The sequence below is a fragment of the Parus major genome, chromosome 1, assembly GCF_001522545.3.
Source record: "Parus major isolate Abel chromosome 1, Parus_major1.1, whole genome shotgun sequence".
In the NCBI taxonomy this organism is placed as follows: Eukaryota; Metazoa; Chordata; class Aves; order Passeriformes; family Paridae; genus Parus; species Parus major.
In genome coordinates, this window is record NC_031768.1 from 18,095,611 (window position 1) to 18,105,867 (window position 10,257).

Here is a 10,257-nt window from a genome sequence, read left to right on the forward strand (position 1 = left end):
TGCAGTACAGAGGTTATTCCACATTTTAGTTCCATTGCCTCACAAGTTGGCCAAAGGTGGCTGTTTCTGCAGCACCTCTGTGCATCCATGCAGCTCCCATCTGAGCAGGTGACATGCCCCAGCTGGAGATGCCCTGTACTGGCACGGTCTGTGCTCAGAGGAGCCAAAACTGCAGGTGATGAGACCACTGAGGGGGCTGTGTGTATGTGGGGCCACCATCCCTGCCACCAGAGTTGGTGAGCCTGGGGCCACCTTTTGCCCTCATGCCAGTGTCACTCTGCCTCCAGGTGCTGCAGGGTGAGCAGTGGTGTCTGGGAGGGCACAGGCAGCCATGCAGGAAGAGGAGGAAGGGCTGTGGGGGTAGGGGAACAAAAGGAAATTCATTGATGGAAAGCAGAGGGGGATATGGTCTTGTTTTTATTTTTAACAACGGGCAGCTGTGAATTTTTACGCAGGATTATTTTAGGTCTCAGGCCAGGCTGTTTCATGCTTCATCGGTGCCTGAGTTTCCCCTCCAGCTATCTGAATCCAAGTGATATTATTTGCAATTACTTCAAGAAAGCAGAATCTCAGGGGGAGTGTCCTTGGTGAATGGCTGTAATTTCTGCGCTGTGGCTGCCCAAAAGCTATTACAGCTCTGCTCTCTCTGGCTGCCTGCCAGCAGGAAGGATTCCTTCTAGAATTAATTGCATTTCCCACCTTATGGATACTCCAGGGAACATGAATCAGGCTTGCAATGTGTGTATTGCCTTGCAGGAAATGCAATGTCTTCTGATGTGCACCATAGAAGGGCAGTGCAAGTAAGAAGGTTGAAATGCTACTGACTTTCAGATCTTTGCCTACAGCCAAAAATTATAATGAATGGTGGGAAAGAGAAAATAACCCCAGTGTTAGGCTCATTCTTGTTTCTGGTATGGAGGAAGCATGAGCTGCTTCTCCAGAGTGTTATTCACAGCAATGTGCAGAAGCTGCTGCCTCTATTCTTTGTTGCATGAATAGAGGATCCACAAGAAAACTGCAAGCTCAGGCTCTTTGTTTTATGTAAATGTTATTTACATAGAGGTACCACAACTGCATCTCTATTGTATGGTGAGTAAGGGCACAGATTTCAACTTGCTCCTCATCTACTGGCATAGTCACATTCCTGTGCAGCCAGTGAGCAAGGTTTGAGGTGTGCTGGCTAAGTCAAACTGTTTGCAGTGCAAGCCCCTTGCTGTCAGCACAGAGCAGGACAGCCACGCTCTTCCCTACCTGGTCCACTGCCATGGATCATGGATCATGGATCATGGTGTGCTTCTCTCACACCCCCATTGTAGGAGGGACATCCAAGGCAGGGTGCCAAGCCACACAGAAAAGGGGCAGGTGAGAAACTTTAGGCTGTTGTAGCATATCTTGTCCGTGCGACATGGGGGGATGCACTACACAGAGCTTGTGGCCTCCTGTGGAGACCAGTGTGGCCCTGGGGCAAGGAGCCCAGCGAGTCTCAGCCTCTGGCCAAACACCAGAAGGTGCTGCCTGGATTTGGCAGATCTTTGAGGACTGAAAAAAAAAGCCTGTAAAGCTCAACTCATGATAGCTGCCCCATCCCTTATCATGCTCGTGAGGCAGGGAGTCGTGCCAGCCACCTGCTAAAGCTGGGCTGCAACCACGCGGCTGTGCCAGGTCCACATGGACCAGACATTCCTCATTTCCTCTTTGCAGGAAGAGAAGGGAAGGAGGAATCACCTGGGGAAACTCCCTCCATCTCTCCCTCCCTCCTTCACAGTATAATGAGCTTACAGGATGAGTTGCAATCTGGCCCTATAGATTCCTACTTGATATGTTTGGTATTTTTATGAGAGGGCACATTGAGACATTATGATTGGTAACATTTTTGTTAGATACATTCAGCAGACCTGAAGTGCTGGTTAGATAGCAGGAACCAGGCAGGCAAATGCAAAGGTACTATAAAGAGAAAAGGAAAACAGAATAAGAAAACCCCCCAAAAATGAATAACCACAACAACAAAAACATCCCAGCAAAACCACAATAAAAATCCCTTTTTTGTCATCTATATCTTTTAACACCAAAGTCCCAAAATGCCCAGTACTGAGATCTTCTGTAAACCGTGAAAAAAAAGTTCACGTTAAAAAATACACCAATTTATTAAAGGACTGAGGTAATTTCATCTACTCTCTTTTGATCTCCTCCTCTACCAAGAGAGCAAAGAAAATTAAAAAATAAACTAATTTTTCATATAACCTAAATGGAAAGAGAAAATGCAGCTATTGCACATCTCTACATAGCCGACTGCTATTCTCTGGTTCTGCTTTATCCCTTTTTGTTGTGTTGCGCCAAGACTGATGTAGCATAATATTATTGATAACATTTGTATATGACAGGTAAGTGAGATTAGTGATACTTGAGAAGGGGTACATTCTTCTTTCTTCACCTGTCAAGCAAAACATAATTCATTCAACATCCCAAAGGAGGTATGGTAGCTACTTGTTGTACAGAGACAGTGCTGAAAACACACACTGGAGTCAGCATTTGATGCAGTGTTGCAAATCAGGGGCCAGATCCCCAGGATGATTCACATGTCTGATGGATGTCTTACATCCCTGTATCACTGCTTGGCTGCAGATTACAAGGAAGAAAGTCAGTTCTCTCAGGATCTGTGTTTCTGTTCATGAAACCACCAAGGTACCTATGCTGCTGCCTCCGCACATGTGCCTCCACACATTCCCATCCTTGCCCAAAGCTTGCACTGGAACGCAAGTGGGAGTCATAAACCTTGTCTGCTTTGCCTTTGAGACCTGGTGCAGAAACTTACAGTAGAATAAAAGGAATGTGATGCTACCTTAAACCCAGCAGCAGGGGGGAAGCCCACACATGCAGTGTGAACACTTCCCATACCTTCCCCACGCAGAAGCAGGAATGGGAATGCATAGACTTCATGTCCCAAAGGGCCCATGGGAACTCCCAAGCTATAGAGGGGGAGTAGACAGGCATGCTATTTCCATCTCCTCTAGCTAAACTCTTCTACTTGGCATAAATAATTAAATTCTATTGCAGTGCACAAGGGAAATAGTGAGATCAGTTTGGGAAGGCACTCACTTGGGAGACAGAATAGTTAGACTGAAGTCCTTGCTTGGGCATTTAATTATTTATACCAAGTGGAACATTTTTGCCAGAAAACATTAAGAGACATGCACCTAATTGAGTAATTGAGTAATATGCTTATTAAGTTTAGCAGTGGTCAGGCAGAACACTGACATGACTACTAGTATATCTGTGCTTAAACTAATTTTGGTCTGTTTACCATGCTTAGGTTAACAAAAACCAGACAATTCTTGCTTTGTGCACAGCACCAGTACCAGTAATGCAATCAGCATTGTTATAACAGAGCAGTGACTTTACTCTAGTAAGAAACCATTTGACTTTCCAGTCATAGATCCTGAATTAGTAAAATTATACAGATGCATAGAAATGATTGAGTGCAGTTGCAGAAAGGTGAAATTTTAAATTATTGTTGTTTCATGTGGGATGCAGTGAAAGAGGCAGCTTACAACATGAGATAGGTCATTCATACCAGAAGAGGAATCACAAATTTGATAATATGTTAGAGATGCCTTAAATATGAACTGCATAAACAAAATAATCCCTTTTGTCTGAAGGAAAATTTTTCTTTAGAATTCAGAGTTTGCTCTTCTTTCAGCTACTGTCAACAAAATGACCTTGGTGTTTAAATATACACAGAAAATTTGATTTAGCTGGTGAGCACTGCAAGTGGAAATAACTATTGTTGGCTGTTTGTATGAAAATGGAGAGCTGATGTGACAGCTGATTTGGTTGAATGTGACGTAGCTGTATTAACCTACAGTAGTCATGTGGTGAAGTCCAGTCTGTGTTTCACTGGAAAACCATTAAGTTGCAGAGCCTGGGATCCCATGCATGGGCAGATAGCTTGAGCTGCTCATACATGAAAAGATATGCTTCAGTAACTTTTTGAGAAAATGGTATGGTTCACTCAAACATTTTTCAATAGGTTTGAGGCAGGAGATTCACACTTATTTATCACTGTGCACAGTCCTGTTGAGGCTTCTGGGCAGCTATAGGACATGGCTGGTCAGGGAGCATCCCAAGGCAGCAGGGAACAGCTTCGTGTCTGCCTGCTCTGACTCCCTATGGCTGTGCAGCCCCACTGCACCCTACAGCTGATCTCATACACCAGCTGTCTAAAGCCAGGACATTGCTGTTGCCAGCATCACCATGCAGATTCCAAGTAACCAAAATGCAGAAATGGGGTTCTCAGACATGCTCACAGTACAAACTCTTACACTACTCTGCTGTGTTACGAGCTGCGCTTGCTAAAATACAAAGTAGCAGAGTTGGTGTTGTTAAGCAGATACACTGCCAATGTCAGTAAAGCTATTTATGTCAAGGTTTTCAAACTCCCAGATGATCTGGAAACTGCTTAAAACAGACACTTATTCTGCTCTCGTAATTTATTTTGCAGACGAGGCTCTCACTGATTTCACTCCTTCAGTGCTATTAGCTCTTCTCATCAACTCTTTCCTTGTTGGAGCTCCAGTTGAAGAGCTTTTATGTGCTTATTATTGCTAAAAAAATTCATTTCATATCTATCACCTATGATTTCTCTTATCTGTGTTTTTCAGACTGCATCTTGGCAGGAATATATCACATAATTAATGTTCCAAATTTCTGATCAAGTCACTGGCCACTGGTGTGCAAACCTGCAGTAACACCATGACATATCTTACGCTCACATTAGACAAACAAACTATTCAGGGTTGTTTCCCAAAGAACAAAATGGCAAAGCTGGGAACAAGGATCACACATGAAAATGCCAGAAAGTTGTAAAGAGATCCTCACTGCTTTTAATAGTAGACTGCAAAAACATAAAAGTCTTCTGAGCCCTGTTCTTGTAAACAGGGCTCAAAGTGAGTAAAAATGCTTCCAAGTACCAAAACTCTTAGGTTTCACTTCAAATTCTGGTCTACATCTCCTAAGGGTGAAGTGCAGGATCAGCTGTAGAGTATTTAGATTTCCTTACAACTGCCACTGCTCTTTAAAGCCCTCTTGCACTTACAAGCTGAGTCTGAAAAAAGGTGGAAACAGAGGGCAAAGCAGAAGAAATTCTTCCAAGAGCTTCTGTGCTTTACTGTAATTGCCACTTCTTTTCCCTCCTCAAAACGCAGGTTATATAAAGTTCTCTCAGCTTCATGGCAGTCTGAAAAAGGGATTTAGCTTTTTAGACTGAAAATGGGGCTGATGTGATGCTCAGAAATGAGAGGACAATTGCAGTGTAAAATTGGCTTGCTTGTGCGCGACAGACGGGATGGTGATGTGAAAGGAAGATTGTACGGGTTGATTTGATTAAAAGGCTGTGAAAGCAGCGTCTGAATGAATATGTCTGGAATGAAAGGCCGTCTGGGGGGACAATTTTCCTGCAGGGTGGGGCTTTTGGTGTTTGGCATTGCAGATGCTAGCTACAGAAGTGCTATGATTTAAGAGCACACACTTGGCTCTTAGTCTGGGACAAACCATATTTTCAAGAGTGCATGTGGATATATATTAATAATTTAAAAGATTTTCATTTTCTTAAGGCAAGGAAAATTTGGGGGTGTTTTTTCAGAAGTACAGTGATATCTTAAGAATACTTACAAGACCTTATTGGTATAATTTATCATCTGTCTACAACATGCCTTCTTTTCTCTATCATATTATCATTAAAGAAAAGGTTCTCTATATAAGACAGTTCAGAGCAGGGAAAATTCATGAAGCTTACAGGATCATGGTGTTTCATATTCAGATGTTACATTGAGTTCCATGAAGAAATGGGACTCTCAGATGTGGTCACAGTATAGACTCTTATACTGTCAACAGCACTGTGGATTGGCAACATGCCACCAGCAGGTGCCTATGGTTAAAACTGTGACCTAAATTTTACATGTTGCCACAGATATTTAAAGAAGGGGAACTAAAGTGTATGTTGATTCATCAAATGTTCCAGACTTTCCTTTTTCTTCCTCAGGAATCTCTAATAAAGTTGAAATTGTCTTTCTAATGAATTATTTGCTACCATAAACCCCAATGCTTATTCACTAACATTGCTGAGGTGCCTAGGCAAAACCAGTCATAAATCATTACTCACATTGCTGAAATTTTTGTCAACATCTTTCATTTCCAATTTGTGTCAGGACAGGGCTTGCACTCACTTGAGTGCACATCATGACAGGTTGAAACTCAAGCCAGGATTAAAGTGATTTCAGTGCAGAAGAGTTCATCTCCTTTGGTGGGAAGTACACGAAGAGATTCTTACTGTGTGTGATACTCAGCAAGCATTCACAGTATTTATTGAGCATAAAGTTGCCTCCATTAGATGAATTTATGTCAGCAGAGTCATTATTCATGTGTGAGAGACATAAATAATAGAGCCAGAAGACCTCAGCATGCTGCAGTCTCAAAGCCACATGATATATAGGAATCTGAGTGGGGAGCATTAGTATTATGCTATGATTTGTTAATGAAAATGTGTCATTTAAAGAATGCTTACTTCTAATGATGGAGGAAAGGGTCCTTGAGTAGCAATCTTCTATCAAGTGGAAGTGGTGTAAACTGACTTTTAGGGTCCCTGATTTACATTTAATTAGAAAGCAGGACTTAGAATACAATCCTTTCAAAAGCTGGAAAGAGCAAGCCAGTCCCTCACTCAAGCCTCAGGAAACAGGGTCAGACTCCAAGGGAAAAAAAAGAATTTATGTAAATATACCAACTCCAGCTAGAGGTTTAGTTAAAATATTTAGTCCTTTAAATTCTGAAACAAAAGCCTTCCACAGAACTGCCTGCCTAGATTCTGGGGTTTGGTAGAGCAATGTGTTCCCTTGTGTTTTTATTCATGTCATCATAATGAAAGCTGACTTGCTTTTTGAATAATATATACTTTATCTGCATAGTGAAAAGAACTGAAACGAACATCATTAACTGCACGTTTATTTATAGGGTGCCTCATACTAAACAGAATGCCCATTATAGCTGTAATTTTTGCAACACAAGGAACAGAAAAAAGTAGGAGAAAGTGGATTTTCATTGTAAGCAAAATACCATGAAAGATCTTGCCTCCTGCCTCGCAAACAGATGAAGAAAATGTTGTACTGGCAAAGTACACACTAGCTTTGGGATGTCACATGGCCAAAGACCAAGACCTCAAAACCTTAAGCCTTTTTATGACAAAACATATCTGTGAATACAGAGCAAAACAGACTTTGCTCTGGCATTTCCCTCAGCAATGTCTGGATGTAAAAAGAAGATTTAGGACTTGTCTTGTCACACCACCCCTGCCATGCAGATGCTGGAGGAGCTGTTACCCCATTTGACACCTCTTTCAGCAGCCTACAAAGGGAAAAGCCATCAGTTGTTACTGGTGTGCAACAATCAACTTATTTCCATAAAAAAATGCTATAGACTGCAGCTGTATCTCGTGAATACTGGGGAGAAACACAGGAGTGGAGGGAGTCACACTGTAGAGACGTCCCTGGTAAAATATTGCTTGTCATATAAACATTTGGGGATATCTCTTCCTTCATCATCTGTTTCTAAGATTGATTCAAATCTTTTCAGCAGCCACTGCTGCTGACTTCTTTTACATCTTGTATTACAAAGCACTTCACAGGCACCAGCCGACCAGAGCAAGCAGTATTTGCCCTGCGTATTCAAGAAGATTCTGGCCCTACAGAAATGTAGATTCTGGCCCTGCTGAAATGTCAGGAAGCCACAAAGCATTTAGAGTCACAGATTCATAGAATCACTTATGTTGGCAAAGACCTCAAAGGTCATCAAATCCAGCCATTAAGCAAACACTGTTCCCTCTCTCCTTACTGGCCCTAGTTAAAACAGCCCCCTGCAGTATCCATAGAAGATGCCATTGAAACAGGCAATTTATTTGGGATTTAGATGACTTCCACACATGCCTCTTCCACAGATCACCTGGATGCAGGACTCTACCTGGCAAAGTTAAGAGGCAAGGGATGCCACAAGAAGGGAATTTTTCATGCCTCAGTGATTGTAATCTCTTCTGCTATGGGCTGCTGATATCCCAGCTATCCAGGAGAGCAATAGTGCAGAACTCACCTGCCTGTTTTACCTCACCAGTGCAAGGAAGAATAATCAAGACTCCACCATTATCAACCTGTCACATTATCTTTCCATCCTTCCCTGGGTCCAATGCAAGAGCACAGTCCTCCACTGATTTTTGTTTACTGCTATTAATATTATTCCGGTGACCAAAAAATGGCAAAGTGTCAGAGTATATTACCTCAAATAGTAAATATTCACAACAGCTTTTGCAGTAGAAATCGGTGCTGGACATGAGAAGTTCAGGGAACCTTGGCAGCCTAAAGGATAAAATCTATATACCCTCACCTCATCCTGGTGGCAGAGCAAAAACACACTTTTCTTTAAGCACCTGCATTTCTCTTGACTGGGAAATGCAGCCTTCAAAAGTGGACAGTTCTACAGAATGAATAAGGAAAGGTGGCCCCATTGTATAATTATTCTGCTAGAACAAAACTCATTCCAAATAATCAATGCCAGCAGCCATACAAGTGTGCAGCTGAACAAAACATCTGTGCTGCAAGAGCACAGTGGGAAGTGACCATATGTTCAAGGAATCCTAATTCCTTTGTCCAAAGGTAAACATGAAACTATATCAGGAAAGACTCCTGATGATTTAAACCAGGTCTCACCACAATACCTGATATCCAAACAGGTATGAGATATTTAGACCTGCCTAAACCTTGTTCTGACAGAAGGCCATTGCATTTAAATTGGTTTTATTGGAAGTTAAAAGGGTTGCATTTTAAAGGATGTCTGTGCCCAAGCCAGCACAAAACAATCCAGTTGAGAGACAAACCAAGGAAAGAAATTGTTTACTGTATGAGAAGAAGGTGTAGAATTTGGGACAGTAGACATCCTCATGGTTTTATAGGATTCCATGGGTATTAGGAACCCCTGCCATCACCAGGTAACCTACAACTTCAGTTGAAGGCCTTTATAGCCTAGAGCATTGATGCTTTTTTATTTGAGGAACATGAGCTGGGGCCTAGTAGTAATTATCTGGAGCTCTACTAGTAGAACTGCTCAGAGTGTTCAAACATGAACTTGTTTCTGCTGACAAAAAACGCCTCTTGTCAATGCTTGCAAATAAGGCAGAGCAAAACGTATTTCCCTAGGTCTGTACAATTCTGTGCCAAGAAGGATCTGAGTCTGTTAAGAACTGTAAATAGTCCCAGTACTTTCTAAGTTAATTAACTGTGCAATGGGCCAGGAGTTACTCCATGATTAGTTTGTGCACAGGATTTTTAACTAGAACAGGGAAGAGAGACAAAGCCCCTGTAGGACACGAGCTCCCTCTGCTCCCACTTGTGTGCCTGTAAGGAATCTGGATCCAGAACTCAGCAATAACCACAATAACAGACATATTCAAGGGGAAGGATTCATTTTGTCTAACTCATCTTGTTTGACAGGTGTTTGCCCAGCTTAAGACAGACAGTTGTACAGATTCTTTTTTGTATTTATTGGAGAGATAAAAGCATTTCCATGAACAATATATCCTATTCATCTCAGGTGGCAGCCAATCTGATTTCTGCACCTCTCTTCCCATACTAGGTAGCACATCCAAAGACTTGCACTGTTTCTTTGGTCCTTCACTTAAATGCATGCTCAGGGGAGCTGGTTACCAAAAATGTGTCTCCTCTCCCTCTCCTCTCCCCCTCTTCTCCTCTCTGTCTCAGTAATAACGAAAGAAAAGCAATGGTTTTTGCCTCAAAAGCAAACAATGGATGTGAAGGGATTTCCTTTGTTTTGGAGCTATTTGTTAATTTTGCCTTCATGCCTTTGTCGTTTTTGCCTTTGTCTTAAATCTATTTATGTTTCTTCATGATTAGCTGTTGCAGTCCTTAATTCAGGCACTTAAGTCTTTGATCTAGTCCTAAAACCAGGTAGATTTTAGAGTTAATCAAATTTTGACCCTGTGATGAGAAAACCCACAAACTCAACAGGAAAACCCTGATGTTCCACTCCTTGGCAAAAGTGAAATTTTGACTGAGACAATTCTGCCTCACAATTCTCTGCTGCCAGATTTTGGCCACCATCAATCATATTCGTTTCTCCCTCCACATCTGTGGGACTTTGCCTCCACAGGGACAAGTGAGAAAGAACTTGGGCATTCAGTGGCTGCAGGTAGAGGAAGGATGA